This window comes from Coturnix japonica, chromosome 1, assembly GCF_054131305.1.
Source record: "Coturnix japonica strain WE chromosome 1, WE-NBRP24, whole genome shotgun sequence".
In the NCBI taxonomy this organism is placed as follows: Eukaryota; Metazoa; Chordata; class Aves; order Galliformes; family Phasianidae; genus Coturnix; species Coturnix japonica.
In genome coordinates, this window is record NC_140663.1 from 79,666,711 (window position 1) to 79,692,323 (window position 25,613).

The following is a 25,613-nucleotide window of genomic DNA, read 5'->3' on the forward strand; positions in this document are numbered from 1 at the left end:
TGGAGCCTTGCTGCACCTCTCCTAGACTCCATTTAAGGGCTGACTGCCACTGGGGAAGGATCTCTTTATGGAGTTTGCTCCTCTTGGAGTTTTCATTGTGAGTCTACACAGGTAAGCATTTTTCATCCATTTCCTCTTATCCTTTTCTAACCTGATAATCACTCTAGCTATGCAGCCTGTAGATACAGATCTAACCACGCCACTCTATTTTCTGTTGATTTTACATTTGGCAATTAGCTATATAAACAAGCAGGGTCATTTCATCCACTGCTTAGAAAAAATATCATGCCCTAAATCCAACATAGGTAAGGGGAAATGAGCTTATGTAGACCAGGGAGAATACAGTAATCTATTCCACGCATGCAAAAGGTTAAGCACAAAACTAAATGAAGCAAAGAGGACTTGCAACTTTCTGATACCCAGTTGCTACTCCAGGTCACTCTGCCCAACACAGAACAGTTAAGTGGCAGATACCCTGCAGGTTTTCCTGCTGTTGTTGTATGTTATTTGACTCCACATCACCACATCTTGTCAACCATAAATTTAAAGCAAGTGTGATTTACTGTTTTTTCTCTTAAGATCGAAGGATGCTGACCTCATTGGTCAAAGAAGAAAACAAAATTAGTTCATGCCTTAGCTCCAGATGAAGGGATAAAAATAATTTGAGTGGCTTTTCAAGAATTCCGTTGCAACATTTTATACATGTTACGCATTTCTTCCACAAACCAAAGGATAATTTTGTAGCCAGAGAAAGAAAACCTTTGCGAAATGAAGACCACTTATGAAAAATGGTTTTGAGGCTGTTAAAAACAGTAATTTAATGTCCTGTCCTTCATTAAACAATAGGAAGATCCCAAAGCTGATAGAAAGGATTTCTTCTGCTAAGTATTTTTCCAATTAGGGCACACATAGCATCTGACTTGTGGTCAGGAGGTTTCTGGACAAAACCAAACTCTTGCATTTGACAGGAGTTGTCAACAGGCCACAAACAATATGGTTTGATCAATAATATAAGCATATAAATGCAGGGACATATACAAACCTAATCTATAAATATGTGCACACATTTATCTCTGAAATCCAGAATAAATCCCATCTGAAGGTTTGTAATTTATTTTTACAGAGGGAATGAATCACAAAAAGTAAGCTCATGCGTAGAATATGATATTTGCAAAGAACATGAAAGCTGCAATCCTTATCTAGCTAAACAGCTACAGATGTACTTAAATGCCACATGGAATGGAATCTTCTATAGGGATCAGGATAGACATAAAAGTTTTTTGCCCACTTTTGTAATTATATGTGGAGTTTTCTCACAAAAAAATATTACGTGGTAAATGCATATCAACAAAATAACAGTGAATAAATGGCTTTAAAATTCAGTTCCAATTTTCCATATTCTCCACCACAAAGCATCTTTCCGTTTAAAATCTTTCGATCTCCATCAATAGTTTTAATGCAGGTTTCACAATGCTGAACTCCTACTGGGTTTCACAGAGCTCTGTTCTTCTCAATCTCAGATACTACCAAGCTTTTGCTAATTAGACCCATCACTAGTTTGTACTTAGACTTGTGGAGGTGGAGCCCTGTTTCCACAATTTCAGAACAGTTCATCTTTTCAGATTCTCCTTGCCTGCTCCTTTTTCTTATTCTTTTGGAAGTGTCACAGTCACCACTTAGTTCACTGTCCAAAGTACTTGCATGGGTGCCTGCAGGCACATGGCCATCTCAGTGGTTTTAAAGTTCAGTTCTCTCTCCTAGACAATGCTTTTCAACCATGTGAAATGGAGTCCTGAGAAGGAGATAAAGGTCCTAAAGATATTTTCTGTTCAGATTTCAAAATCTGAGGAAAAGGATTGCTTAGGCTGTGCCTCGTTTCATGTGGCTGTGCCAAGCCAAGGTGGGCTCTATGCACATTTTCACCTAATAATCGTGATCCTGAAACATTGTCATCACACTCATTGAAAGATGAGGGATGTGCATGATCTGGCCAACAAATCAGCAATGTGACTGATAAGCTGATCTTGCCTGCACATTTTTTTTCACTATGCTTTTATCATACTTTCTGCTACAGGAAAAGCCATTTCGGTGATAAATCAGAACAAATAAAACTCTTTAGGGATGATTTAGGTATAACAAAATTCAGTCTTGTACTGATGCAGGAGGCATGCATAAGACAGTCCAGTATAGATCCCTTCAAACAAAGTGAGAGCAAGATTTATGCATCAAGTTTTGAGGGCTCCTGTCTTGAGATATTAAAGGATGATCTCCTCCACAGTTTAGAAATTACTTTTTTACATGACAGCAAGAGCTATCCCTGAAATTTCAATCTTCATTCCAAAATTGCCCTTACCGAGTGTATACAGCACACTGGAAAAAGTTATGAATATATTTGAAATCCAAGTTGCAGATGAAATACAAGATCCTATCTGTTCGTAGCTATTAAAGTGAGCATCATAATGTTTTTCAGATGTAGATAACTATCTTTGATATCCTATAAGTAATTATATTTTGTCCACCTGGCTTCTCTCTGGGGCTTCAAATTAAAACAATACTTAATCTCCTCTAAGTTGTGAGACAGTATGTCTGAGTTCCAGCTAAGAGATTTTACATTTCTGCAGTAGAGGAACTAATTGCCATTGTCCCCAGTGCCTGCATAATCTGAAGTTAAAATACCTTTTTTCTCCTGTGTTTTCACCTTCTGGGTCCCAGAAGGAAATATTTCTTAACTTGAAAAAAGTCTTTCAAGTCCTATCATGCTGATATTCTTCTCTTTTCCCTTACCCCCAGTTTTCAGCCAAAGACTTCTAAATATTTTATTATTTATCTGGAGTACTAAGACTTTTTAAAAGCTTGAGTGCTAACAAAATGGCTTTCTTTATGTACAGGAGGAGCTGCTGACTCCCCTGAGGGCAGAGAAGCCTTGCAGAGAGATCTTGACAAATTGACAGACTGGGCAATCTCCAGCCATATGAAGTTCAGCAAGAGCAAGTGCCAGATTCTGAATCTGGAATGGGGACAATTCTGGCTATATATACAGACTGGGGGATGAGAGCCTGGAGAGCAGCCCCACAGAAAGCATCCTGGGGTTTTGGCTGATGGCAAAGTTAAACGTTGCCCAGAGAGCAAGCCATACCCTGCAAAGGGTCAGGGGATCATTCGATCAAGTTGTCAGAAGTATGCTTTCCCCCTTACGAGAATTAATGTCCCTCTGTATCACGGCTGTAAGATTAGTTGCCCTTTCTTCAGTTATTGCATGTGGGATATCCCTGTGTTTATGTTGTCCATGCCTAATTGCATAGATCTTTTCCTCTTAAGTGAGGATCTAATTACAACTTTCCATGTATGCCAACTGTTCTCACCCCTTGGCAAGTCTGACAGGAGGGAAACATTGCTAAAGACGTAGTTTAAAATAACAGTAGTTTACATGCTAGTCTAACTCAACTAGAGCACAGACTTTAGTGATGCCAACAGAGAAAGACCTGTCTTAACCAGATACCCCTGGTATCTCTGGCTTAATGTCCAAAGTTCAGAGAGATTGGGAAGCTGACATACCTAGATCACCAGGAAATGTTCTATCCAAGACTACAAGCCTAACTAATTTATGCCTCTTGAAGATACAGAGATCACACTGACATGTATATACCATCGCTTCACTTGTTCTGCCTGATCAAAGTTAAGATAAAGTGCAAATAACTTTGTTCTTTTTCAATTAATGATTTCATATGTGGTTGGGTAGTTCCAGTATGAAGTTTTCTCCTTCAAAGCAGGATGACCTAGAGAGCTCTGATTTGGTTACACATGCTTCCAAATGAATGGAAAATAGATTTTTGGCCACAGGAATAATGTGCTTTTGTCCCATAAGACTTTGCTTTGGCATTTTGTTGACAGAAACTTCCCTACGTAGTTTTGAGAGTCATGGTTTTTGTATTATACTACCAAGATAAGAGCTGTCTTTCTGTCAGTCATTTTTTCTGCTATCCTAGCACCTCTGTGAGAGCACAGTTGTTTTTTTTTTTCCCTTCTATTGCAAATTGCTGAACCTTAAAAAATTAATTGCATATACACTACTGATCACTTCCATAGATGGAGCCTGAGGCAAAATACACAGATGAAATAGTATGGAACTTCCTCTGACATTTTCTGAATTGATGCAGGAAGCTCTGGCACAATTCAAGAAGTAAAGAAACATGGATTCGGGAACAAGCAAAATAATGCTTAACTCTAGTAGACCCCAGTGTCTGAAACTTCTCCTCATTTGTAATGAAATCATTCTCCTTAAGAACAATTCAAATGACAGGTAGGGAAAACTAGAGCTGATATCTGACCTGTCAGCACTGCTTAGCAAATTCAAGTCTCAGCCAGCCCAATAGTGAATAGGGCTAAATCTTAGACTTAAGACATCTTACCCTGCCAGGAGCTAGCCTATTATCTTGAAATATAATATTCAGTTATTCACCTTGCGTAATAGTGGATCCATAACAGATAGTAAGGGACCTAAGTCTTTAGATATGTATTTTTTTTCTAAAGCCATATATTGATCATCAATTTTGATGGCATGAAGGCTCACTGGAAGGAAAAATGTCTTAATCTTTCCATAGCAGTGAACTGTGTTGATATCTCACTGTTCCCCATGAAAACAGTATTCACTGAGAGTAAAGGTCTTTATGAAATGCTTATTGAGAAAGTACGTATTCTACCTGTAATTTCTGAAGTAAAATGAGTAGGCTGGTTAAAAGCATTTTGAAAATAAATATGAAAAGTTAACCTCATATGCCACATCTGAGCTGTTCCTGTGTTATTCCAGTTGAAATAATTTATAAAACAAGTATTTGCAATGGGAGAATGCGGCATGATATGAACTCATGTGAATGCATTGTAACAGTCAAGTATTTAATCACTTTTCAATTCTTATTAAACGAAAACATTTTCCAGTATTGTCTGAACTGTGCTCACTGTAGTCAGTGGGTGTTCAACTCCTTTACACAAGAGAATTGAGTTCACCACCCTGCATAATGAAGACTTAACCGTATTTTAAACCATAACTCAGCAGGTGATTGAATATTATCTGCTTTACAGAAAAAAATACAAGTAAAATGAGCCCTTCAGCTGTAAATAATTCTGTCATAAAGGAGAAAGCTGCTGTTTTCCGTCGGTAACAATCTCAGCTCTGCTGCACAGTGCACTGATTCTCCCTTGTCTGTTCTTGATATCATATCATCAGCTACTCCAAAAAGGGAATGTTAGCAGGGCCTTTGCATAAACTCTCTTTGCTAAAATGAACATGGAAAGTTACATGAAGAGTTTGGAATAGGACATTCCCTGACTGCATTTTCTTCTCCCTAGCACAATGAGAAGGAAGATGTCATCTACAAATAGTTCTTCCTTCTTTCTCTTCCCTGGTCTCCCAAAACTAGTCTCTGTGGTATGATAGTCCTGGAAATGCTCTCACTGGCTTTTGCAGACTTCCGTTCATATTTATAATACAAAACTAAGGTTTACAATCATGTTTTCTTTTCAGAATATCCCAAATGTAGAAACAAGCTTTGGACATCAAAATAATCCCTTTCTCCAGAGATGTTCAGATCAATCATTAGAACACCAGCAGGTTCTGGCAGATGCCACCATGACAGATTTTTTTCCCTCGATATTGCTTTCATGATCACACATATTTTCATTTGGGTCACCGTTGTATTTTAGTTTTCAATAGTGTGTAGTCCAGCTGCCTCATTTTGAATGTTAATTTCCTGAAAGTGATTGAAAACCATATTTTTAATCTGTGGCAGGTGCTTGGCTATGACGGGATCCTTTTATTGTTGTTGCCATTGGCATACAGTGTGCGATCCAGGAAAATGTCTTGTTCCCATGGCTATCAGCCCAGCACTGGCTTTGTTAACTAACTAGTTTCACCTAGCCAGATTCTGAATGTTTGCAGTCATTTACTTGTGTTGCTACGTATTGCCTCCCATCTTTTTGTAAAGCAGTTCTTCAGCAATGTCAGCTTCCTCTTGTCTGCACTTTGGTCTGTATGCAGCCCACTCTGTCGAGTGTTATATCCCAGTGATACTTCCCCAAAACCTTTCAAGAAGCTCATCAAATAACATGGGAAATCTCTCTGCTGTCTTTATCAGAAACACAGTGTGCAGCTGTCCCAGGCGGGGGTAACAGTTCTGTTTTAGAGAGTTGAATTAGTTAGTTTTTCATAGTATGTTGACAACTTTTCAGCAGGATGCCTGAGTCTTTGTACCACTGAGTAGTACAGATGTGCCCCATGGAGTTCAATGTGATTTCATCATGACATAAAGCTTGGATTAAGGCACCTCACCAGCTAAAATACAACCACAGTGATCATGGAGATGGAAGAAGACTCTGTTTAAACACACTTTATAAACGCTCTCCCTGTCTGTTAGAAATTTTGAGTCTTTTTCTCATAGGTGAGGGGTGAAAAAGTACATGCTTAGCATCTTTCTCTTCTTTTTCTGGATCATCTCTCTTCCCATCTCCTCAAGATTTCTTACTTATTTCTAATAGACAGCTGCAATTAAAGCCCTTTAAAATAATCTGCTTTCATACCAGTTGACTGTAAGCATCAGAACTTCTCATTTTTGTTCCAAAGGACATGCAGTTTTTCAGTTTGAGTATTTTTGATCCCTGCAATTTTTAAAGCAAGAGAGGAGGAAGGGAAGCTGAGTTTTAACTCGATCCTGCACAAGAGACTCTACTGAGTCCAACACGGTTATAAATATATAGGCAAAGTCTTATTGTTTAGTGATGTCTTTGGACACTGTTTTAGTGTTGGAGACACAGTTGGAGACAACTTTTGAGAACATTCCCCTCCTGTAGAAGACCATGTTGCAGGATGGCCACTGGTTTGATCCTGAGCTGTGCTTTCCCAGCCTAACCAGCCAGTCACAGTCTCATGTGCATTCTCTGTGCTAGCACAAGGAATACTTTGTGGGTGGTTGTCACATTGCCTTCTGGGAGGGCTTTCTATTCTAAGACAACAGAATTATCTAACAGTAGGATAGTCAGAACCTAGGATTTCTTTGTCATCCTTTCAGATTTGTTATCCAGAGTAAAAGAGTGATGATTGTAAAAGAGGTATCAGAATCTACCTCTCTTCTTCCACATCTGCTTTATCAGGTATGTGAAATGGCTTCTCTAGACAGGTTAGTCTGTGTTTAAAGGCAAGAAACTCCAACAAGTAAAACACCTTAAGTCATGTTTGGGTTCATGCTGTAGGCCCACCTCCCTCCAGCGTTTTGAGACTGCCACAGAAGTCTGTACATTCTTGAAATGGTTCTTGCACTGAAGCACAAGAGTCTCTGGTGTGTATTTAGTGTGCAAATAACCAGTGTGATAGGAACCTGATCACTAACATGGAGTTCCTGTCCAAAAAGAATGGGTTATTATTTTCCTGTATGAACATATTGATCTGACATAGTAGAGAGCCGTGGAAAAGGTCGACAAGCACCACACCATAAATCTTGATGAGCTCCTGTATGCACACACTCATAAAGCAAAATGTGAACCATTATCTTAGAAGAATCTGCAGAACATGTAAGGAAGATGAAAGCTCTTTACAGAGACCAGAGCATAGTGGAGGTAAGGAGAGGAAAATGGAAAAGGGAGATTCTGAAGGGGATTTTCCTTAAAATGCTGTAATGGAAATGCTGGGTCATGGCTTGTACCAGTGATTGAGCACCTGGTAGGAAGGCAGGGCCAACCCAAGAGTGCTTTGGTGCAAGCAAAGCACCTAAGTGACTGGAAGGCTTGGATCCAGGATCCACCCCTTCCCAGTCTTCATTTAGGGGTTGGCAATGGAGGCAAGGATATCTCATCTGGGAATCCCTGCCTACCTGAGAGTCTTACAGGCCTTCTGAAGTTAAGTAGCTTCTTTCCCTTATTTCTACACCCACTGTTGTTGTGCTTGTGCATATCTTTGCTTGCTGTGGCCTGAGATCTTGCTGTTCTGTCATCGTTGTGCTTTCCATCGTGTTACAAATGCCATGGGATAAATGATTTGAACTAATGGTACTAGTCTTACTGGCTCAATTGTAGGAGTTAGTGGCAGCTTAACCCACTCAGAATCCCACTACTATATTCAAAAGGTGAAGTAGAACAAAACTTTTACTTGATAAAAGCCATTGCACATTATTTAGATTATGTATACTATGCTCCTGCTTTGTAGTTTTAATATGTATAGCCAAGGAGACTATGGAGCTACATTTATAAAGGCAACAGAAGGATTTCCTTCCATTGGCTCGGAGGCCTTGTAGAAGCCTATGAGCTGGATGTGAAAAACATGAGAGGACCAACTGTGTACAAAGATTTCTGTAGCCTTGTGCTCAGTAACATACTGCCGAACAAGCCAATAGAGAGTTACATGTATGCCCGATGCAGTCTTCCATTGCAGCAGGTCTGATTCATTTTTCTGTCCTTTCACCCCTGGTGTCTCCAACTTGTCTGAATATGCATCACCACTTCTGGACTGTAAGTATTACTTACGTCCATTGGACAGTAACAGCACTGATTTCTGTAGCAACGGTCTCTTCCAGCCATGCTGTGCTGTATACTAAAGACCTCTAGAATTATACACTATGAGTAAAACAATTAAGAATAGGGAGGAAAGCTGGAAAGACTACATATCCTCAGCAATTGGCAATCCTGAAAATTGAATTTTTCTGCGTTTTTTTAAAGTATCTTTAGAGCTTAAAATACCCTTATGCAAATAAAATAATTATCCAGAAGACTATATCATTGTTAAGTTGCTACAAAATGTAACTGTAGCTGGTGTAAATGGAGCTAAGCAAGGCCTTGGGCTAGATTTTTAGTTTAAACTTCCTCAAATGAAACTTTATGCTTTTCTTTTAAAGAAATTCCCCTTGTGTGTCTGAGCACAGAAGAGGTGGGAAACTACCTAACTTCTCTGCAGTCTGGCGTTTGGCTAAATGTGTCTGTGACCTGCAGATGATCACTACTATCTCTTGCAGCATCTTAATGATGTGACACACTAAGCTCAGCCACTTTCCTCTGAATTTTCCTCACTTGCTTCCTCTTAGCTTATTTTCACCTCATTCAATAACTATTAACATAATGCTGTTGTTAGAAGCCAGTATGGGTTCATTGCTACTCTCCTACAGCCACTCTCTACCCTGATATAGTCACTTGTCTGCATAAATTTTTCTGGTTAAGAAAAAGCAATTTTCAGAATGCAGAGATTTTAACAGGTGGGTTTGTCGTTGGTGTAAATGAGCTTAGCTCTGAGCCATGGAGTTTTTCCAGTAGCGATTGACTTACCCTACATGTGGGTATGTTGAGATTATAAAGGCTGCTAAGCAATTATTCTTTATTTCCTTTTACTTTTGTGCACAACATCTTCAGAGCTGCCACCCCCTCGAACATCTGGGCACACGCAAAAAATCAGCCTTGTCCAGCTGTGCCTGCTTACCTTCAGGGGCTCAGGCTCAGCCTTGCTTCTCAGGAGTGGCTCTTCTTGCAGCAGCTTGAGGGGCTCTGCTGGGTCACAATATGAGTTTCACATGGTATTAAGTGCCTTTTGGAGCTCTGGCCATTTAAACCACTTTGGCAGTTGACTAATGAATGATTCATTTTTAGGCATGATAACTCAGGCGGCACTGCAACAAAACCCACATTGAGGTGTCTCTGCTGCTTTTAATTACTGTTTTAAGGAACCAAGTCCCCTTGCGGGGGGGGAAATAGATGATACTGTGGTACAAGCAAGTGATCCAGTATTGCAATCCAGAGCCAACCATGTTATGCTAGGGAGGAAGGTGGGCCAAATTCATCCATTGTGCAATTCATGTTCTTTCTCTTTCTAGATTTGTCATTTATTTTCTTATATCTGCCAAGAGAGCAGTTCAGAGAACATTACACTGTCATAACATTGTACTCCATTGGCAATATTCCTTAATTGTAGTAATAATACATAATCAGCCAAATACACGTGCATTAATATATTAGCTGCACAGCTTCATCACTTAACTTTTTTTCTTCTTTTTTTTTTACAGCTAACAGCTGATTGTCTGCCTCATCACCTGAACTTCAAAATGTGAGTATCTTTCTATGACATTCTGGGGGTGTCTGTTATTTTTATAGTAAGAACCAGTTACTTTTCTGTTAGAAATCTGTGAATTTTTATTGTGAAGTCTATAATTTTTGTGCAAGGAGATTTCCAGTGGTCCCAACAGTACTGCAAAGATCTCACTGATCTAGCTTGTAAAGGGCAAGTTGCTGGCAGAGCCTGATAGAGACTTTGCTGATACCTCAAATGTACCTGTTGGATCTGTGAGAGCAAGTATTATTCTCTAAGCAGAGATAGGCAGCTATTTAGTGAGAAAGAGCATATTGGTTTAGTAATAAAATAATTAGTCTTCACAAAAATTCAAAGACCAGAAGGCAGCTGCACAGTTGAAGCAGGATGACTTCAGCTGGTCTTGGCTACTCTTTGAGAGTGTGTAAAATTTAACATAGCTTTCCAAGTTTCACGAGCCATTCATTATCACAGACTGTGATACTTGAATATGGGCCTACATGACTTAAACCACATACCACTGTCCTACAGTCATAATTTGCTTTCACAACCTGAGATGCCAGTTGAAGAGAAGACATTAGTGTCTATGAAAAACAGATACCAGAAATAAGGTGGGGGCGAAGTGTCATGGTGTGCACTCAAAATGTTCATGCTATAAGGATATAGCTCCAGCTGAGGTAACAGTGAAGCTGAAAGAAAATAAACAGAGGTGATCAACAACTTTTACCTGTCTCTAAAAGCCTTGAATGATATCTGCTAAATGACAGTGCTGCTCAGTGCAAAGTCTTAATTCTAATGGGAACAAATAGCTAAAAAGGGCATGAACACATATAGAATGAATGGATAACTTTTTTCTGTGCTTTAAAGAGGTGAAGTGTGGGACTGTGGAAGGAGTGACTTTGGTAAAGGAACTAACTTTGAAGTGATATAGGAAAATGAACAAGGGAGGAAAATAAAGGGAATAGGAGGAAATGGAGCAAGAAGAACATTATTTTGTGTAAATTAAATTTAAATAAAAAAGGATGACACTGGCTCAGATCTTGTCATACTAAGGTATTTTAAGGCCAACAGTAATAAGAGTATTATATATAATGCCAAGCACACCTTTTCTCTTTTCTAATGATGAAGCTGCTGATGCACATTTGTCATGAAGACAAATAAACACTCTCTATACTGACCAAGGAGGTAGTCTGGGTCACTTCATATCTTTAGAGCTCATTTGCATCAAGGTGAAGAACAGTGAAGTCTACTGGGGAAAAAGAAGGAAAGAAAGGGAATGGTGACTCCATCTCCTCCCTGGACAGTCTGTTTCAATGCCTGACCATTCTTTCAGAGAATAATCTTTTTTTCTAATAACCAACCTGAACCTACTCTGGCACAAATGGAGGCCATTCTCTCTCATCCTGTTGCTAGCCACATGAGAGGAGAGGCCAACCTCATCTTGCCGCAATCTCCTTTCAGGTAGATGTACAAGACAGTAAGGTCTCACCTGAACCTCATTCAGTCACAGAGCAGGTGCAAGGCTGGACGGGCAGTAGCCATGAAGGCGATTGGTTTATAGGGTTACAGACAGGAGAAATCTTGTCTCTGATCTAATGATTTAGTAGAGGGTTATTAGGGTAGTATGGTTAGGTCATGGCTGGACTCAATGATCTTTAAGGTATTTTCCAATCTGAGTGATTACATGATTCTGTGATTCTTTGTAGTCTGACTCTGAAAGCTTCAAGGAAGAAATAGCAATATATTTTTAGCTCTCTGGAAAAAAAAAGGAATAGAATTCAAAGAATGACTTGCTAAGAAAAACTGGACAACATGCTGCCATGGGACATAGAAATCCATAGTATGTATTTGATCACAAATATTTAGACTCATTAATCAATCATTATTAAAAATGATGGTTTGGATGTGTCTTGTCAGAAGGCGCCTGAATATTATCAGATGTTCATTGTTAGATGTGATTCACTTTAGAGTGGTAATTTCTTTGCACGCTTTCCCTGTGTGTAATTGGACAACAGTAAATCTGGAATGCTCTAGTCCAGATGAAGCTCTAGTCTGACCTCCTGTGGCCTTTCTCCTCTTCTTATCAGAGCAAACCCACGCAGCACACTGAAAGCAAAAAATGGCCGTGTGGCAAAGTATATTCGTTCTAGCAAGTGCTGTGCTAATGCATGATGCTGAGAGGTAGCTGCCCTTCAGCTCTCTTGGACTCCAAACAGATAAAATATCAGTCCCAAAAACCATTCTAGACACATCCTTAGATAAACAGACCCTTATCGCAGAGGCAAGGTTATTAGCCATTCTCTTACTTGCCCTTGAGGGAGCACAGCTGTAGTCCATCGTGTTCTGTGTGACCCCTGGTCCCACAAAGCCTCTTCAGTCTGCTTAGCATCTCACAGCACAGACAACACTACTGAGCTTCCATCAGACAACCCACAGTGAGTAACATTGACAGAACAAGATTTTGCCGGTCCGAGGCTTAACGCTGCAGTCTAGCTGTAAGATGTACTTATTATTACTATATAGTTTCTAACAGCGTTTTCCTATAGGAACAGTTCTGACTTTTGACTAGTCTGTGTAATGAAGGGGCAGTTATACTCACAGAGAGGCAGTTGAACATATAAGCAAATACTTTTTCAGTACAAACCAGAGAGAAGAAAGGGATATTTGTCTCACAAACTGTTTCTAGACAAACCTAGATATTTGATTGAAACCTAAATAGAAGCAATGATCTTCAGTTTGGGTTAATCCTTAAAGAGAGCTGCTTGCAATCTTTTTCGTGTTTGGGGAGCCCTATCTATTTTCCTGTGGATACCTGTGTGGATAAATTAAATCTAAGCCCACCAGCAGTCAGTCTTCTGGCTTTAGTCACCTTTTATGGACCCTGAAATGTAGTCCTTGGGTCACTGGCCTATGACCCAGGTTATGGAATCACTACTGTAATTCTTCAAAATGTGGAAACACCTTGATGTTTAAAGAGGGTGGAGAGGCGTAAGTCTGTATTATTAATCTCATCACAGACTCATCCTTTGGATTTGATGTCAAGCACAAGCCTTTCCTTCTGCATGAAGAATGGGATGACAAAGCAAGCTGAAGTCCTCTTTTGCCAGACAGAGGTGGACTTTATGTGCGCAGAGCAGCCTCTCCTGAGAGCAGCGCTTGCATCTTGATTGTCACTTTGTCCATGACAAATGTGAATTGAACTAAGGGCAAGAGGAAGAGGAGCAGGAAAGAGGAGTAAAACAGTGCCTGGGTGAGATCTTGTTGCCTTCTGTAAATACACCCAGTAGTTAAGCACCAGGGAGACAGATGAAGTGTGTAAGGGAATGGATAAACCTGGAAAAATTAAGCAGCAGCTGTTTGCCTCTGAATGAACTCACACTGCAAATCAGAAGATTTCCAATCACAAAAAGGGAGAAGTTTGGGAACAGCCTTCAAGAGGAAGACTAAAGCAAAACATATAACATTTAAGATGAATACTAATTGTTTTACACAGTACATATCATGGCAGCCAGCAGACACAGCAGTTTCTACACAGGACCTTTTCCAAATGCCTGTGTTGTTATACAATCGAGATGAATCGACAAACCTGGCTACAAGAAAAGAGTTGCAGCTGAACAAAGCAGATGCTTAGATCAAAAACATATATTCAGTCAGGAAAGCATCTGCTGCTGTGCAACAAGTTTTTTGATGGTATGTCATGTTTGAGGGGAGTTTCAAGACACATGAAGGGAACCCAGAGCCTGGCAGCATTTCCAGAATGTGCTGTAATCTAACCAGCACAAAAATCTGTTCAGCCACTGAATCTCTGTTTCTGAAAAAGGCTTGTGGCAAAATGATATCAATATTGGTGAGTGGCTAAGGTGTAGCTTTTGTATATTAGAATATGAAATGAGTTGAACAGTTGTTTTCTCTGTTGTTATTTTTGTGTAAGTGTGTGGGTGTAGACAGGCAGGTGCTTGAGCTTTCTGGTTAGCCTGTTATTGTTCAAGCCCAGCCACAAATTTAGCGAATTGAATGCACAAGGTCAACATAACAGCAAACAAACGGGTAAATGGGGTCAGCGTGCACCTACAGCTGTGTTACAGATGAGAAAGCACAGCACGAGATGTCGAGACTTGCCTGAGCTGCAGGCAGCTTGAGGCTGCATGGGCAGGGTTGAGCAGCCCTGGTGTGACCAGAACTGCCTGTAGGGAGTTGATTGCAAAGAGCTGGTCTACCGAGAAGGCAACAGCAAACAAGTCAGCATGACTGAGAAGTGGGTTGCTTGCTTTCTGGACTTTCTGAAAACAAGAAAGCTCATACTTGAACTCATAATTAGGAGTGACTGAAATTAATCCACAGTGTCTGACCTACTAAACAAGCAATGACCATTCTTATTCCTATCTAGTGCTTTACTAAGTGATAGCCAACATCACCATTTAAATGTTGTCCTCTGTCTCGAAAGCCCAAATCCACTGGCTGAAACAGGGATTTCTGTGCCTTCCTTGTGAGTATATCCTTGCAGCTTCCTCATGCAAACAATGACAGGAGGGCATCCCAATGAGCAACAACTCCAAGTTCTCCTTGGAGTTGTTTTCCTATTGCAGTTCTGCATTTTTATTACGTAATATATGTACTGTAGTTACATGTTTCAGTCATTCACCTTGCCTCCTCCACACTTCCAGGCAGCCTTTTTCTCCTCTCTCTAGCAGCTCTCTTGGGCTATATGCTCATTCAGAAAGTGTTGAGTGTGGGTTCTCAAACCATTTGACAAAGCATTGTTGTCATTCCGGAAACACTTCAGAAACAGTTCTAGAAGCGTATTTCACTAGATGAAAAGCCAAGGAGCAAGCCACTCATCTCTGACTCCTTCAGTCATTTCAGTAAGTCCTCATTGTAATACAATTTGAGCAAGGTGGTGGGAGGAGGTCAGTAAAGTCCGACAGCTATATCGGAGGAGTTGAGAATAATTCCAGCAGTAAAATGCATAAGTATATTGGGGCTAGGAGTCTTTGCAGCTTATTGGCCTCCTTGGAAAGAATGGCAAAAATGTGCAGAAAAACAAGCTCTTGGCTGCAGCTTTCCATGAGCCAGCCTTGAGGGCCCCTCTCCTGTGTGCACCCAAAGAATAAGGCAGCTGTTTCTTTTTCATCTTCTCTTTGCTCACAGTTTGGGTTTTCCTTCCATTAAAGAGAGGATTCTGTGGGTAGGGATGCATGAAAAATTAAAATGCGTTATTACTTATTCCCCCTTTCAACCATTTCCATCCCTGAGGGTTATCTGCTTCTTAACTTTACCTGGTGACATGAGTGAATTGTTCATTTCTTTCATTAATCTCCATCCTACACAAACCTCTCTGTTCGGAGAGGTTATCAAAATTAAAATATCAGACTTTTGTCTGGGAATGTTTCCTTACCTATTATCACACCAAGGATTAAGAGAATTGAAAGAAATGGGGAGATAGATATGCAAAGGGTGGAAGAGGGAGGGAAAAGAATTTTTGCCCAGGAAGGGGGAGGAGAATTTTTTTAATTGGAAAATGCAGTGATAAAATCATGAAATTAATGAAGTGAGCAAGCTCAAGGTCAGTGCAGTACCGTAAGTTACCTTAAGCACATTTTCTAGTTTGGTTTTCAAGAAAACAAAGCTCTTCCGATTAACCAGTCTGTGCATGACTGTCTGTTTGCTTTGCCATTCCCCATTCCACCATAATTTTCAAACAAGTTGTCAGATTTCAGTCAAATATGAGAGAGGGGTGGAAGTTTTCAAAATAGTTCCTTGTGTCCTGTATTCACAAAAAAAAAGCCACTGGCAGAGCTATGGGATCAGGATCCAGCAATCACGCTGTTTTCCCAGCTGATTTTGATACTCTGCAGTGACTTCTAACTTGTGCCCAGCATCCTGTGTGTTGCCACCAAGGGACGCCATAAGGGAAGGGCTGCAAGGGAGTGCAGCAGTGATTTTATAACTACTGGAGCACCTAATGTCAGGAGGAGAACCAAGGTCTTGAATTTCTATTGTTCAAGCAACTGAAACAAAGCCATTGGAAATTCTGTTTCATTACTTCTATAGCACTTAGAGCTCCCTGGCTTTGTTAACGTTACAGCATATTAAGCCAGCAACAGCTTCTTAAACATCATGACATCTTGCACTTGCAAATGGAGAGCTACCTCACTGTAAGTGGTCTTAAGCAGTGAGATCTCCTCTCCCCTGGCTTTGCACTGTGGCTTGGCTCTTCCTTTCTGAAAGCCATTGACCAGCAGGCCCTGTGCTGTAGGAACAGTGCAAGTATCTGGGGCTGCCTCAAGAACTGCATCCCTGGAGTGCTGCAAAGACAAAGGCAAATGATGCCCCAGGAGGAAACGAGCCCTCCTCTAAACAGAGCCCCTTGGATAGGCAAGGCCATGGCTCAGGAAAAGAAAGCATCTGCACCATGAATAATTGATCCCGATGACAGCAACCCACAGATGTGACGTTACCATTGGGCACATTAAGATGCAGAGCACCCCTTGGATGATGTTAGGAGTTGCGTTACCCAGGGAACTCAAAGATGTTAATTCATAATTTATTGTATGAGGGAAATAAGAAAATAGAGAAGTCCATACAATTCTGATCGTATTTCATTTCTCTTTAGTCTCCCCTAGAAGGCCATTCAAGTAGTCTTGAGTTCTTACAGAAAGATATGAACTTTCTACAGGGAACATTCTTTCCTGAGTGCAAAACTCAAAGTCACTGTACCTAATATTAACAGCTAGTTCTATTTTAATTATTAGAACTTACTGAAGCATAAGTCCAAATATAACAGGTAAATCAGAGAGAGAGAGAGAGAGAGACCCAAAAGGCAAAACAGGTCACCAAGCTTCATTCAGCAAGTGGAAAACAGCTTGAATCCTGGTTCTCAAAGAATCTCTCTGAAGTTCAGTCTTGTGAAATCACACTTTGTCTCCTAACCCCTACACCAGAAGCATGTCCTGCAAGAATCTCTCTCTCTCTACAGAGAGTACTTGGTGCTGATATCACCTGCAGTGCCTGGCTGCTGGATGCTGTCTGTGGCTGAAAACCTCTTTTGATGCCAGATTTTCTTTCCACTTTAGTGGATGTGCTTTACTCTCCTTTTTGGAGTGAGTTTCTTTTGTTCCTCCTTTTCCTCCCCTGGTTTTGTTCCTTTCTTTTCTCCCCTAAATTGCACAGCTCTCTAGCAGCTTTTATCCTCCCTTTCTTTTCTTCTTTGAGTTTTTGAGTGAAAGAGAATCACGCACCTCTTAGGGGAGCAGGTTGCATGTAAAGTTTTCATCTTGAAATTGAATTAACTCTTTGTTGGACATCCCTACTTACAGTTCTTGGGGTAATAAGCATCACAGATTCTCTTCACCTTTACTTAGGATCACATGATTTGGTAAGCATACTGAAGTTTCTTTTTATATTCATTGCAGACAGGGTACCTTCTACATGATACATCTGTGGAAGACTGTACTTAATAGTTTTATTGTTAGATGCTACTCAACTGGAAGATGCAATAACTAGGGCTTCTTTCTGAAAACAGCCCCTCAGGACTGCCCTTGTGTTTACATTTGGTAACAATGTAAGATTATCACTTAAGCTTCTAGTCTAAGCAAACTTCTGCCAGTTCTACATATGGAAGCACTTCAGAAGTGCTGTTCCATGTAGTCTTTCATCTCATGTGCTCTATATGAAACCTCCACTCAAAGGAAGGCTATTCAGATGGCAGTTACATCAGAAAAGAAAGGCTGGCAGTGTAACTTAAATTCAACCCTCCCATCCATTATACTTCAGTCACTGAATCCATGGTGACCCATGGGGCTGAGGAAATAAGCAGGAACCAGAGGGACAGTGTGGTTACTGGGGATTTGAGGTAGAAGATGGAAGGCACCCAGAGACTGGGGCTGCTACCAATAGGTGGAGGAATTATGGTCTGGTTAACAGTGGTTGCATCTCTGTTGCAGACTTGTGCAGTGGTAGGAGATACGGAGCTTCAGACAAGTATCTGTTCTTATCAGCGGAGCACTAGCAATGGTATAGTAAAAAAGAGAGGATGTCTGCATTTCTCAGTCCTGGGAGCACATATTTTTAGCTTGCAAGGCTTTCTTTTATTTCCTGAAATACAATTCACAAAGGCAGTGAGCCATCCTTGCACAGAAGCACAGTCTGAAAGGATATATCTGTGTACACATTATTAAACATTAAAAGAAAAGTTAGATTAGCAATAGCCCAAATAAAATGCATTGTGATTGAATCATTAATTTTAATAATAATTATAACCACTACAATAATTTTGATGTGTTTTTTTTTTTTTACTTTCACAGAACTCTTATTATTCAGTACGAGAATGATCAGAGAACTAGAAAACATGACCTGCAATGAAAGATTGAACTAATTGGCTCTGTGCAATCTGTGGAAGAGAAAATGAAGCAGAGACATGGTAATAGTTTTCAAATACATAAAAGGCTGCTGCAGAGAAGAAGGCGGCACTTTGTTTTCTGCATCCATAGTGGATAGGACAAAAAACAGTGGGCTTTGTAGCAAAAATGGATTCTGGTAAGACATTGGGTAGCTCAGTTAAAGATAGTAAAGTGATGGAATAGTCTGCTTGAGAAAGATCCATCAGGAGAGTTCTTAAATGAGAGTTCAGATAAATGTGCAATGGGTTGCCTGATCTGCTGTAGGTGACGTTTTATGGTGCTTTCCAGCTCTCTTTTCTAACTTTCACCTGCACTCATGAAGGCTGTGTTTCTGTTATAGAAAGCCTCCTGTCTCTCAAATTTCAGTTAATGGCAATTCTGTCTTTGGCATCCATCAGAAGAGGATTGGGCCTTTACGTGTGGCCAGCAGATCAAGGGAGGTGACCCTGCCCCTCTACTCTGTGCTGGTGAAACCTCACCTAGAGTACTGCATCCAGATGTGGAGTCCTCAGTACAGGAGCATGCACAGAGGAGGCCACAAAATGGATCCAAGGGATGGAACACCTCTCCTATGAGGACAGGCTGAGAGAGCTGGAGCTGTTCAGCCTGGAGAATAGAAGGCTCTGTGGAAAACCTGTTTTTGCCTTTCAGTATTTAAAGGGAGGGCTGTGGGAAAGAAGGGGACAGACCCATCCTTGATGACATTCAAGATCAAATTGGATGGGACTCTGAGCATCCTCATCTAGCTGTTTGCGTTTCTGTTCACTGCAGGGGAGTTGGACTAGATGGCCTTTAATGGTTCCTTCCATCTCAAAGGATTCTATGATTCTTTCAAGAATGGAGTACCAGTGAGGATGTACAGATAAATATTTCTGAATGTCTTTTCTTCTTCATACATGTTAAGTCTTGCTTAATCTCATGGGATAATACTGTGGGTGAATGATGAGTAGTACATAGAGTAATGGCCTCACAAACTAAAGTCTTGGGTAAGAAAAAAATACCGATAATGTTGCAAGCACTTCAGGAATATGCAAAACCTCTAAGTATTTTTATATCAGGGACTTCTTATATTAACTCCATACCCTATCCCTTGTTGGTAAAATCAGGGAACAAAGATATGTAATCATATTTTCTGAATATCACATGACATGCATTTGTAGAATTCCTCTGCTACCAAAGGATGAGCGTCCCAGTGGGAACCAAGCCAAAGAAGCCTACAGTACTGTGGGGTGTAATGGAAATCTAGCAGACTTCTGCAAGATTGCACATCTTTGTGCAAGGAGGCAGGGAGAAATATCTGGTTAAAATACAAAGGAAATTACAGTTGGGGGGGGCATTGATATGTTTGGATCAGCCATTTTAAGCACCTCTGTTTATTTACTTTTAGGCTTTCGAATTATCTGTTGATAGAATTAGTCTTTTTTTGCAAACTCTCTAAATGACGTGGTTACCTAACTTAGCTCCTAAATTATATGATATGAAAACCTCCCTTTGTAATTATCCTGGTACTTGACTGCTGTGCTTTGTTTAACATCCCAGCTGATGAGCGATGATTTCCTGAATCCAGAACTGATGATCCTTGATCTTCGGAGAAAATTGCATCACTAGTTGGATTTCAGTAACACTGCTTGCAGCCGGCTTCTGGTCCAATCAGCACTACTACCAGCTGAAGCATCTGGAAATATGGTCTTAGTATTTTGCAGTTTGCTCAGGGGAGAGCAATAATAGTAGTAATATAAACTAGCTATAAGACTGGATTATTTTAATCCAGCCTTGATTCACTTGCACCTGCTATTTCTCATGTGCCTGGATTATCTGATGTATAAATGTGATATAAGAAGCATTTGATCTGTATGTTCCATAGCGTGCCCCTAATTTGAGGTGAATGGAACTCTTTGTAGTTGCAGGATGATTACAGACCAACAGCTGACTGCTTCTCAGATAGCATGGCTGTGAATACTTGCTTCTCAAAAGAGCAATACTGGAAGAAAGAAGAGGCATTTCTGAGTTTCACATTACTCCTACCTAGGAGAGCCATATGGAATCCTGATAAACTGGGAAATGTGTCAGCACAATGAGCCCTTACAGTGATTCATCTCTCTTCTAACATGATTGGTAATGAAATGCCATGGTAAGATAACAGCCCAAGAGCCTGTTTGGAGCAAACTCATTTGGCAGAGATTCCTTACAGAGTCAACCAAGTAAGAGCCCAACGGGCAGAAATCAGAGTGTGAGATGTGGATATTATTCTCTCATATCTTGCTGATTTACAGCATTTCACAGCCATTCTAGCAGAGACACCTACAGCTTCAAATTCTTAAATACTAACAAAGGAGAACTTCTTAAGTAGAAATTTCCACCATAAAGTTTAGAGCACATCATAAGCCCATGGTTGCTCCACATGGACATGAAAGTGAAATTCCCTCAGTCAAAGGGTTTTGGAAGTTATTAGAAGAATTCCAGGTTTCAGCCAGAAAACAAGCTGGTGTTCAAAGCACTTAAGCATATATGTCAAAGGCATTAGTACATGCTTAAAGTCAACCCCTTCCCTGGCCTTAATTGATGCCTTTGCCTTCAAAATTATTAAAAGCTATATCAAGGCCTACTCTGCAGTCCTGCAGATAAATTGGAGGCTCCTGCTGATTTCAGTGGGATCTCAATGGTGTCTTGCTTGCTTTATCTTTTAGTCATGGCACTGTTAGGTTTAAATCTTTAGTGCTACCCTTACTTTCATTTTCTACTACTTCTCTGATGGATCTTTGTGGGGATTTACTGTCATCAGTGGCCTACTGATAGATCTTGTGACAAAATTATATTCTTTAGCTCTCAGTTGTCAAGAAGCTCTATTCTCCCTCTCACCATCAACCCTTCCCCCTGCCACAGGCCTCCCCCCCAGGAGTTATTGGAAGAGTTTCCAATTCAGGCAACAAAGTAATTAAGAGCACAGGATTTAACACTGACTGTAATAAGACTATCCATTCAAATTTGACTTGCATTACTTAATTTTGATTTTCCCCTGAAACACATTTACAAGGCCAGACGGGTGTATTATCTCAGCATACTGTTCATTATCAAGCATGACTGGAACAGGTGGCAACATACTGACGTGTCTTTAATAGAACAGAAGTTTGAATGCATATTTCAAAACTGGGCAAATGATTTCCTTTGTAACACCATCAAAACATGAGCAGTGACAATTTCAGGAATATGTTACCTTATCCCATCTTACTTTCATGTCCAGCACCTGCCAACTGGTCTGTTACTTCTCAGACTCTTGCAGTCTTCATCAAATCCTGCTGTCTGTGTTTGGAGAAATGGAATAAGTAGTCCTGGTATGTAACTTATCAGCATGTAGCTCTGCATGGGCTGAATGACTGCTGGGTGACTGTCACCTTAGCCTTCTGGATCTTTCAGCCCATTTGCAGCCAGTGATAGTTGTTTGCACCTCAAATACTCAGCCTGGAAGTCAGCCTTGCGCCAACATATTCCTACACTGCTGGAGAGTGGAGTCAGTCCAAGATGGCTCTAGCTGTGACTGTATTACTTTGTCGTTTCTCTCACTTGGAAACCTGGACAGTTCATGTATCTTATACATCGATGTGTCATACTCCTAGCTGCATGCCTTCATTTTCCTAGGGCAAATATAGAAAAGATGGAAGGTTTATTAATGCTACTGTCATTAGGTGCATTCAGATATTGAACCCAGGTGTTGGTGGCCCAGTTCTCTATACAATCTAAAGAAGGAGGAAGGTGTGCACTTCCAATATGGAGCATCAAAGTGAAATGTGCAAGACACTCTTTGATAGGTTGTGTTCAAGACTTCCACACTAAAAGCATTTTAGCTTTCACTCAGTGCTAATGATGCTTGAATTCCTAGTCTTTCAAACCTAGATCCAATTTCCAGTTACTTCAACAGCAATAAACTAAAACCTTACAGTCTCATTGGTTTCAGCAGAATAATTCAAGCCTGTATAAAGCAAAAGTTAGGTTGGATATCAGGAAAAAGGTTAGGAAAGGTCAGGAAAGTTTAGGTTGGTGTATGGGAAATTGGTAATCACAGCCTGAACCTCTGATTAATCAGCTGAGGCAAGTGTTGGGTCAGCTGTGGGAGCACAGGTGAGAGTAATTGAGCTGTGCTCCCGGAAGGGGTGGAGCTTGACTCAACCTCCTCTAGACCTCATTTAAGGGCTGACCACCACTAAGGCAGCTTCTCTTGGAGATCACTCTTTGGTGGAGATTGTCTCAGTGATTGGTTGTCAGCAGACTGAAGGCTTCCATGTGGTGAGTTTTTCCTGTAAATAACCTTTTGGATATTTACTACCATGTTTTCATTATTGTCACCGTACAGTTGGGTATCAAGAAAATCTTCTTTACAGGAAGGGTTGTTAAGCACTGGAGTAGGTTCCCAGGTAGGTAGTTGAGTCACCATCCCTGGATGTGTTTAAATGCCATTTGGATGTGGTGCTCAGTGTCATGATTTAGCCAAGGGTTGTTGCAGTTAGGGTACTATGGTTAGGTTGTGGCTGGACTTGGTGGTCTTCAAGGTCTTTTCCAACCTGAGCAGTTCTATGATTTCTTAAAGCAAACATGATCTATTTAAATTCTGAATTTTTGAAAAGAATAGGTAATTAAATATAGCATAAATCAATTTTAGAAATCAAGTTATTTGTAATTCTGTATTTTAAAGTTTTGGGTTTTTTTATTTGTTTGAACTTCATTGTCAGATAAGTAGGAATTTAATTAATAGATTTCCTACAGAATCATCGCAAAGTATCTTTAACCAATAGAGTTTATAAAACACTGTGCGTTGATATGAACTCTCTACAGCTCTGAAATATTAATTCCACAGAACATTGGTAGTAGTTTTAACAATATTTAATCTTTGTATTCACTTGTGTCTTCTATTTTGTCTTGCTCTTTCCCTATCAGAATAGTCTCTAAACATGTTCACAAATGAAATGTCAAAACACACCACAAACTGATTTTAGCCTGCCCGAGACTAATGTAGGAAGTGGGAAAACTAGACATTTTGAGTAGTGTGGGCCAATAAAAGACTTCAGAAGAGTGAATGACCACTTGACAAAGTAAGTAATACATGGACTAAGCATTCCACATAGATGAAGGAAAAGCCTTGAAATGATAGAGATTTTATTTTGCACTTTTTTAAAGGTGGAATCAGTAGAGATATTTTGTTTGGTGCAAAAAACAAGCAATTTTTTCATACCAGTGTGATAGATCTCCAGCTTGCAGACTGGGCAGGTGACAGCACTTAGCACATACTTCTGCAGTTGTCACTCATCTAAACTTCTGACCTATGTTGTCATATTTAAATGTAATTACTCTGTTACTTCAAGCTCTCATGCTTTGGAATCATTTCAAGTGGTCATAAGCACATGAAGAATCAAACAAGTACAGCAGAACAGTAACCTAGAAAGATAAATGCTTGTTCAGAACCTTATTTGACCTGCTGCATGTCCAGCCTATCTTCAGCTGCTTCATCCAGTTTCTTCTGGTTCAGGAGTTATACAGAGATGATAATACCATGACAAGTAAATAGCCAAGAAGGTTTGGAAACATGGAAAAAAAAACTGTGTTGAACTTTTTACGTCAGCCTCCGTGTTAATAAGGAAACTGACCTATTAATAAATGCCACACGGCCTTAGTTATCTCATTGTTAACTTAAATGAGGTTGTTACACACAGATATGTAAAAGCAGAAAAAGCAAGCGATTGAGAGTTAATGAGTTATTCTGTGCAGGTTTTCAGAAATCAGATAGTACTGAAAACTCCAAGTAGTGACTGGGAGTGTAAGTTTAGTTCATTCTTTTCTCTTTAGAGTTACTTGATGATGCTTTGAACACAACCCGTATTTGGACCACAGAGCCCCTCTGCAGAAAAACACTTGTCTTTCTGTTTTGCAGGATGGATTGCCACCAATTACTGGAAATGTGTTTAGGAAAGTATGTTAGCAAACAGCTATGTAATAAGCAGGACATTGGTGTTTGCAGCAATAATCTACCTCCAGTCCAGTGAAGTGTCCCTTCAGACATTTCTGACAGGTAGCAGTGATGTTGCTATGATAAATTCTTGACTCCTGACTCAGCCATTTTATTCTCTAGGAAGGTCTCTAATATAAGCAGTTGACAGTATTTCACATGGTTTATTTTCCCCATGGCTAATTCATTAGCTAAGACACCCATGTTTATTTATTGCACCTCAAACAAACTGTGATTTGATGGCTCCTGGATAGTGCAGGTCTGACTCCATGTGCTGATCGTGCAACTCATACAGATGATTTGTTGCACTGTTGGTTGTTCAGATGTTGCTGGTTACTTGCTTACTGCAAGTTGTTTGCCTTAGTTATTTGATCACAGTGTACCTGCCTGGTGATATACCAATGTAAATGGGTGTAGTACTTGGCTCTGCATTATCTGCAAGAGTCTCTTCAGACAAAAATAATAGTAATAATACATGGAATACTGTACTCAATAAAAGGACTTGATTAGATCCAGAAGCCACAAGCAGTCTAAAGGCAAAATCAACCATTAACGACACAGCCAGAAAAAGTCTGAGGGCTGTTGACCTACCTTAAGCTGGAAATCCCAAGGCAATGACATACTGTAACGACTGGCTGACAACGTGCCATAAATTTCACTGCCCACATGGCAAAGCAAGGAAACTTTGTCCTTTCCTTACTTTCGATCAAACAGGTTTGTATGAATGCTCAAATCATTCTGTAAACAAAGTAGCCTGCAAAATGGGGTAGGAGTATATCCAGAACAAACCTGAGTTACTTGCAATGGGGAGGGGAGTCTGGACTGTCTGGTCCAGAATGCCATATGAGCAATAAACATGTTTCTCCTTGGCCATATATAATTGTCCGTGACATATTGTCACTCGGCCTCAAAAATTCTTCTTAATAGTCCAGGCGGAAATGCTGGCTTCATAGGGGTCACGTTTGATGCAAGATACAAGCAGGTGCTTTTGAAAGACTAACAGTGCAGTGTTGAATGGCTGCAGGACTCTTCCCTCAGTTGTCTCTGTCTAAACCCCTCAAAGCTTGTGCCATCCAGCTGGAGCCTGTGTGAACTCAGCCACTTCTCCGTGGTTTTGCATCTTCCCTTACAAACAGCCGCCATAAATACTAAGAACATTTAGCTC

At 40.3% G+C, this 25,613-nt stretch overlaps 1 long non-coding RNA gene across 1 annotated transcript in view; it reads left to right on the plus strand.

The window, feature by feature from the left end:
• Positions 1-25,613, plus strand: part of LOC107321121 (uncharacterized) — a 382,609-nt gene that overhangs the window by 314,436 nt on the left and 42,560 nt on the right. Inside the window, exons 6-7 of the long non-coding RNA XR_014945662.1 lie at positions 10,032-10,072; positions 18,358-22,734. This is a non-coding gene — a long non-coding RNA (uncharacterized LOC107321121). The remainder of the gene's footprint in view (positions 1-10,031; positions 10,073-18,357; positions 22,735-25,613) is intronic.